The following is an 8,921-nucleotide window of genomic DNA, read 5'->3' on the forward strand; positions in this document are numbered from 1 at the left end:
GGGGACCATCGGCGCGCGTGATTTCTTCGTCCTCGGGAAAGGAAGGCAAGTCGATATGTTGTTCGTTGTCATCGCGCGAATGCAGCATGTCAAACACCTCGGACCTGTAGAAAAGGTTTTAGGTTAGTGGTGTTTTCTCATTGGTAAAACGACACTTGGTGGCTCAGGTTATTTCGTAACTACTACGTCATCAACATTGTACGAAATTTAAGTTTCAAGTTATCCATTTCACCGGAGTACTTTTTGGCATGAGCTTTAGTTGTCCAGATAAGCTACTGTAAATAGAAGCTTCCCTTTAAATAAAATAAGTGTCGTCCTCAGGCAGAAAATGCCTAAAATACCATTGAATAATTTTTTTTTTAATGTGAAACAGTAGAGTATTCGGTAAGTAATAAAGAATGTCCTATGCATATGTAACTTACAGGAAATTATTAAAATAAAAATCCAAATTAGTCTTTTTACATTTAAATCCAAACAAAAAAGTCGAGCGACGCTTTCATCCGCTGACCATACATACCGGTTCAGCTACTTAAAACAAAGTACCGCTAACAATAGTTCATTAATAATTAACACATATCTATTAGAAAAACAATTGCTAACAAGAAGCGTGCAAGCTTACATTTCGAAAGCCTAATCATTGTAATCAATTCAATTAAGTGCGTAAGACACGTTCCCGTTCTGAGATGCCGTTATGTCAGGGACGGAGAAAGGAATCTTGTGAGATTATACCTAACAATGTGCTCCGAGAACTGAGTTAAATGCCCTTATATTGTCAGTGTGTTGTTGAAATCTTTCGAATTTGCTGCTATTGAGAGCGTTCTGAATGTTTACCTTCTGATACAAAGTAAATCGTGTGAAGTGGATATAGGCGCAAGTAGGCTTGAAAAGTAATTTTTGCCCTTCCCAAATATGCAAAACAAATTCTTTTGGAATACAAAATAGTTGTTTGTTTTACAATGGGGAAAAGTTGTTGTTTAACCCCCCGTGCTAATATTAATACCCGAGCAAACGAAAGATTTCAAAATTGAACCTCGAGCATAGCGTGTGGTTCGAAAATGGAATCTTGAGAGTTGGATTAAACAAAACTTGCCACCGGCTGGAACAATATTGTTCACCACACCAAAGTGAGGAAAATACTAACTGTAAAGCATTACAAGTAGAATCCAAATGAACGTTATTAAATATTTATCATTATCATTCAAAATCATCACCCGAAATGAGGAAACAACTTAAAATTTGCATCTACATAATACTTAATTACTTTGTCACTCTTGTGGATAAAATGCAACTGTGTCAGTCGTTTTTGAAGTATCAAGATACATAACCTTTACCAGTGGATGAAAAAATATTTACATCGAAAAAGAACGAAGAATCAGGTAACATTCCAATATTAAACAATGTTTTGAAATCGTTGCACGATCGCTCTTTAGTGATAAGACCGTCTATTGTTACCTGATTACTCTATTTGTTTTCTTTTGAGGTGCTACTAAGTTTAATTGATGATGCCGTCTTGGGTGGTTTCTGGTTTAGTGGCATAGAAATGGTGCCGTCAGAAAACAATGTAATCAAAACAAAACATATGTAATGAATGTAATATCAACTTTAGAATGCCCTATATAGGTACTAACAATAACCACTATATGGGCCGTTTTATCCATTTCAATTCAATGTATTTATTTTAGACTCTGGGTCCATAAAATAGTTAGTATTACAAGTACCTACTTAAATTTAGGATTATGAGCCAAAAAGCGTGGAATAAAAACGCCGTTTTGAGCAAGTGTGTTGAAAAAAAAAATAACCCGCTAGTTTCCGTATTGTCATAAAATTGGAATAGTTTTGCATGGTTTTAGTGTATATATTGACGAAAATGTCATTTTCAAGCATTGAAAATGAAGAACATATAAAATTGACGCTGCTAGTAATACTAATAGAGCTAAGAGCCGAGAAGGATAGCTTGTACCAGCAAAATCGGGTGAAAAATAATAGACGGCATGAAACTTTCATTCAATGGAAAATCAGCAAAAACGCCCAGTCTTTCTTGGAAAACGTGTTGGTAGCTTACTTCAATGAACTGGCAAATAAGTGCCTACAAGCCCAGCACGCTGGTGCAATTATTCGATGATAAAACTGTAAGCCATCAGGTTGAAAACTTTCACTGTTTTGACAAAAAAAATCTAAATTATAAGTTTTGTTTTTCCTCGCAAGTGTGTTGAAAAACGTCGTATGAAACGCGTGTGCATTAGTCATTACCCGCATCGGATTTCTTATTGCGCGCTCGCTTACAGCTCGAGCCTCGTGTTTGATGACAATGACCAACTTAGCACACTTGTATCATAATGTACTAATAGTTGTTAGAAACAGAATCTCGCTTGTGTTATAGCATGTACAGTAAATGATGTGCAATCGGAATGTTACCATAATTGCGAAATTTCCACATGGTAAATTTTCGGAAATTTTTCATATGTCGGTATGACAAACAAAAATTTCCTTTGAAATTGTCCTGAAATTTCCAAAAAAACCTACTTTTTGGAAAATTTCCCCATAGGTAGCACATCTGTATTTATGACCACTACAAGTTACAGGCCTATATAACAAGGGTCCAGTCCAGCAGAGATGTGACTTATTTGAAATACTTGTATTTAAAATGCAAATACAAAATGCAAAATACCTATTTTGTATTTTGTATTTAAATACCTTTTAAAGAAAACTATTTTGTATTTTATTTCAAATAGTTTTTGGGACCTATTTTCTATTTTCAAAATACAAAATACTTTTTATTAGGTGAAGTAAGTTGGAGTTACAATCTCTTCTGACGTTACAATCTTTGCAACTCTCTCATTCTTTTATGGCGACCGGTCTGGCCTAGTGGGTAGTGACCCTGCCTATGAAGCCGATGGTTCCGGGTTCAAATCCTGGTAAGGGCATTTATTTGTGTGATGAACACAGATATTTGTTCCTGAGTCATGGGTGTTTTCTGTTTTTTTTTATAGTGTATTTATTCACTATGATTTTTTTGAAACAGGGTTTAACACAATAAGCCACTATTGAAAACCTCTAGGGTTTATGTAATAGTTGGCGAGATCGCGCGGACCGATCCGCGTTTGCTTAATACTATTATTACATACTTAGTTATTTTTTCCTGTCGAAGCTGTTATTGTATCTATCGTTTAAATATCGACCTTATGTATATGTATTTAAGTATTTATAAATATTTATCATTGTCTAGTACCCACAACACAAACGTTAATGAACTTATTACTGTGGGACTTAGTCAATTTGTGTAATGATGTCCTATAATATTTATTTATTTATTTATTATTTTAACATGGAACTGGTGAATCTGTTTAGTAATGCCGTAAATGAACACAAGCGTAGCGAGATATTAAAAATGTGGAAACTTAAGCGTTGCAAGGGTTTCAAAGCACGAGAGGTAAACAAACTTTTCTGCCCTGATGAAACACAAACGAGACGTTTTCACCAACCAACGAGAGGTATATACTATACAAATATAAATTAATGTTTTTAATAATTGACCGTTAAAAACCATCACTTAAAAGTCCATTCAACCGTTAAACATGGGGAGACACAAAATTTGCACTCTAGAGGACTGATATACACACTATTTTTAAAGAATAAAGAAAGCCTTTCCAACTTGTAAATTCCGAGCAATACTAACTTTTTAATTCAGACTAGGTATTCACTATTTAAGAGTACCTTTTATCGCAAAGTATTTGTATTTTGAAAAGCATTTTGAAAATACCTATTTTGTATTTAGTATTTTAAATACAAATTTGAAAACTATTTTGTATTTTGCATTTGAAATAGTATATCAAGGAAGTATTTGTATTTTGTATTTAAATACTTTTTATAAACTATTTTTCACATCTCTGCAGTCCAGTACCCTCACCATGACTTTTAAGCGTACCTTAAACCAGCGACTGCGTCAACTCAAACGCAGTGCATCACGCTTACACCAATTGTGAGTTAGTTTACGCAGTCGCTAGCGAATATGTAAAGTGTCAAACTCATGGTAAGGATACAGATGTGCGACTGTCGTAGACTCAAGGATGAATCACCAAAGTAAACACAAGTGAGTAAGTAGCAGCTGATTAACTTGGCGTTTCCCTTCTTACGCAACTGCGCTAACATATAGAACGTTGCGCTAGCAAGGACTTGCCCGCGAGTCAAGATGTACGATTAGGTACTTAGAACGTTGCAGTAGTATGACCTGCAACAATATTTGTCGTTCTCGTGTGGCTACCCTGGTATAGATTGTACAATTGGCTCATGTAAATATTGTTTGAACTTACTTAGACCTTTGTCGCTGGATTAAGAACTCTATACATACACTGATAGATGCTATGAAGATTGTAGAGTAATCTTATTTGAACTGTACTATGACTTAGCATAAAATCGTCTATATTTTAGTTGTCTGACTGAACTTACGGTACTTACTGCCAGAGTCAGTAGCGATGCCAGAATGTTTTTTTCCAAAGTACGTACCTATGTTTTGTTTGTATTCATATTAAGTGTGTTCCATCGTAGCGTGAGCAGTCGTCTTCAGAACTATTTAACCGATTTTGATAATGAGACGTGTCGATATCCAAATCATTGTTTACTTGCTACACTAACCAAGGACGTGTCACTAGTAATGCTATAGGTACTAATAAGTGAGTAGGCGTTTCATAAATTTTACTTCCGGTCTCCATCGTTGTCGTTTGTCCTACATGACATAAGCTTCTATACTGCTTCTTTTTTATCGCATCGAAATTGAGTTGGATTAGGCCACACGACTTAGAGAAGAAAGGAATAATGCAAGTACCATTTTGCGAGCAGATGAACTAAGTGGGAGTGAGACAAATGTTGCTGGAGATTGGGTAAAGGCCCACCCTCTTTCACAGTGGAAAGAGCCGGGAGGTGAGATTAGTTTTTATCTTAGGATAATGAAGATAGGAAGGCGTGGGACGACGAGCTCATGAAAACCCTCTGCACCTCTTATGAGGGCAACAACTCACTTGCAGTTAACCAGCAGTTTGAGTAGCGTGGCGTTTTCTTCTAAAGTCTTGTGTCAGTTGTCTTTTTTCTGTTGCAGGTAATTCGGTCCTGCTTTAGACAGCGTAAGGTATATATGGTCTACTCACTTGCTGACGCCATCCTTGTCGTTAACCAGCAGTTTGAGCAATGTGGCGTTGGCTTCTAGAGTCTTGTAGCGACTATTATCTTCTTCCTCCTGAGGCAAGTTGGGCAGCGTGCTGTCTTGGATTGCAGATGCAGCTAGGTTCAAGGGAGCTGTAACAATGGAAAAATCAAATAAATAAGCAATCTGACCGTTATAAAATCAAGGTTCTTTAAACATATTTTTAATAAATTACCTATATGATTTATAATTGGTAAAAATTTGCAGTGACTTATTATTCAAATAAAAAGTGGCTGTGACATAATCGGACAGACGGACATGGCGAATCTATAAGGGTTCCGTTTTTTGCCATTTGGCTACGGAACCCTAAAAAGGCACGTCAAAATCGCTTACCTACTTTCAAATGCAAAAAACGGACTAAGTATTATACTGATATTTTTGGCGCGTTGTTTCATCCGCTACTATTCATGCTGATTGTACTTACATTACACAACAAACGTTAAATACATTGTGAGTTATGAAGTCACTATCCATTGTACCATTACCATTTACCATATATTTATACGGTAAAGTACATGTTTTTATAGTCGTCTCTGGGAAGTAGTTAAACATACAGCTTTACGTGGGGAAGTTATTTCTATAATCCTTCTAAGATAGTTTACGGAACTATGTTATTTTATACTTCCTGCTTTATGCATTTGTAAAATTGCCCGTCTTTCAAACATGAAGGCCAACTGAGGCAGGTAAAACATAATATTATTTTTTATTTAGGTATATATGTATGTAAATAACAAGCCGTAATTATCAAAACAATAAACCCAATTGCTTAAAAATAATGAACTAAAAAGTCATACGATACCTACATATATTTTTGTAATAGTATTTTCCCTAGCTTTCATTTGATGTCCATATGGCTATGGTAACCCCCTTTTTCTTTTTTTTCCCTTTGCGGGCGCCATTTTCAAAATGTATGTAGCCTATGTCACTACCAGAATCCTGTTGAATTCAACGACATCATATGTCAAAAACCGTCCAGTATGCACGCAGGGCATGCCAAAGAAATGTCTCCAAAAACATTTTTCCTCCTCCTGACGCAGTCGGGTTGTTGACGCTGTAGGTGTTCCACAATACAAACTCGAAATACGGATTACGAAAAACAGTTTAATTTCTAAAAGTTACAGACACCACGTGAATTTTATATGAGAGCGATATGTACGTGTGTCGCGCGCGGATAGACAAGCCGACTGACGCGTGGTCAAAAAACAAATCCGTTGGAACCTTGTCGCTGCGTCACACGTATATATATATGTACCTTCAAATTTCAGCTTAAAACTAACATTGTACAGATTATGAGATTACCACCATATTAAAACAAATTAAAATAAAGAGAAAAACCCATTTTTGAGCACGTCGCTAACACGGGTATTAAAAAGTTAAAAACGTAACATTCGATGAGGGAAGCGGATAAAAACAGTTTTGATATAAATCGTATGTAAATAAGTAAACGCTACGCACCCAACTTTGTCATGCGAATGGCTAAGTGGAACTCTATTACTGCAAATCTATTGCATGCCCACTATAATTTGGATCTTTTTAAATCGAGAGTGAATAGACATATTTTAAACAGGTAAGTATGCTTCATCCTAGACTGCATCTGCACTGGTGAGATTCAGGTCAAATGCTTACCTTTTTCTAACAAAAAAAGTACAAAATAAGTAATATAAGTACCCACCTAATAGCTTCTTAAAGCATGTTCAAAAATCAATTACAAATAATGAGTCTTTCAAACAGAAATTAACGATGCACCAAAAAACTACCGTTAACATTTTTTGCATTCACACTCGAGGGCCACGACCTTCTTTTCACATAAGGTCTTGCGTTTCTCTTTAAAAAAAGTACTCTTAATTAATTCAGCAAAATTATTTTTGGCCATAACAGTAAGAGTACAAGCATTCCGAACGTCCAAATACGTACTCATTATCGTTAAAATATTTGGTACAAGTAAACATTACTCGTATAATACTGTCGCTATGCATTTACTTATTTAGAATCAGGTAGATATTCAAAATGCGACTCTATTTCTTTGATACTAAGGTTCAATATAAACTATTATAATTATAAGAAACCAGACAGAAAGCAACTACAAACACCTACTGTGGGTATTTAGACTGCTTAGATACATAAGGTCGTGTATGATAGAGACAAATATGGATATACTTCGGCCTTTTAAAAATTGTTTTGTTAGGTGCAAAAAGGTAATTTTGAAAATACAAAGTATGAGATACTGTTTATATTTTGTCAACTCTTACCTACGCCTAACGCTTGTGTCAGTTGGTTCCTTATGAAATTTGTTGACTCTGGTGCTTTATATTAATTTGAAATAATAAGTTTAATAATTAATAATAACAAAGCAATAGTTTAATATATATTTTTTCCAGAAATTTTGGTTGGATAGTTTACAAGCATAAGGGCCTGTTTCACAATGTCCAAGTAAAATATTGGATAGCTAATTAACAAATAAATTAACTGCCAGATAAAACTACTTTATACAAGTTGTAAAGTAATTTATCTACCAGATAAGCGTTTTTGAAGATTGTGAAACGGCAACGATGACTTTATTCGTCAGATAAGTGGCAAGTAGCTTATTCAGGACTTTACTTGGATATTGTGAAACAGGCCCTTAGGCTTAGTGGCCACTTTACGTAATTTCACGTAGAGACGCGCCTTAATAGCGTTTTCAAAATGTCCGTACACATATCAGATGATATGACTAAAGAAGCAAAAAAGTGTGTTTTTATATTTTTAGGGTTCCGTACACAAAGGGTAAAACGGGACCCTATTACTAAAACTCCGCTGTCCATCCGTCTGCCACCAGGCGGTATCTCATGAACCATGATAGTTAGATAGTTGAAATTTTCACAGATGATGTATTTCTGCTGCCGCTATAACAACAAATACTAAAAAACAGAATAAAATAAATATTTAAGGGGGCTCCTATACAACAGATATGATTGTTTTGCCACTTTTAAAGATAATGGTACGGATCCCTTCATGCGCGAGTCCGACTCGCACTTGGCCGGTTTTTAAAAATGATTATTGTTTGTTATTAAAAAAGTGATGTAAAAATAAGAAGACTTGATGCTATAGGGTATTTTCTAGCAGCTGTTTTTCTCCAAAGTTTATTAAATGTACTCCATTCTGGAATTCACCCCAACGCACCTACCTTTTTTTTTTTTTTTTTTTGTTGACGCAGGGGTGAATGCATTTACGCATCATCGCCCCCCGGGCGAGGGAAGCCCATTGGGGGGGCGGTATGTGGGACTCGCTCCTTCCATAACCCCCTCTGCTATTCAGAGGGAGAGGAGGAGAATACCCACTAACCTCCCCTGCGGCGTTTCCGTCCATGCCGTTAAGGGGGGTGCAGAGGGCTCGCTAGCATGTCACCTCTGCACCCCCCCGGCGGTCCTGGCCCGGTTGGACCGGGACTTCACACCAGTTCGGGGAGAGTCAGCAAACGCATAACTGACTCTCCCCCCTCCCATGTAGGGCCGTGTTGCGGGTCCCTTACCCGCTGCCCTACTGGGGTATAGCGCGGTTCACGATGGCGAACCGCCTAGCCCTCCTGCCCGCTCTTTTTCGCCTGATCGGGAGCGCGTTTGGATCTTCCTCGCGCTCCCGCTCCTCGACCTCCTTTTGCGAGACAACCGCGTCACAAAAGGAGGTCACCGCCTCCCAGGATCTCTCGCTGCCCAGCATGGCCGCCACGACACTGTGCAGCGAGAGA

The sequence above is a fragment of the Cydia pomonella genome, chromosome 8 (assembly GCF_033807575.1).
Source record: "Cydia pomonella isolate Wapato2018A chromosome 8, ilCydPomo1, whole genome shotgun sequence".
In the NCBI taxonomy this organism is placed as follows: Eukaryota; Metazoa; Arthropoda; class Insecta; order Lepidoptera; family Tortricidae; genus Cydia; species Cydia pomonella.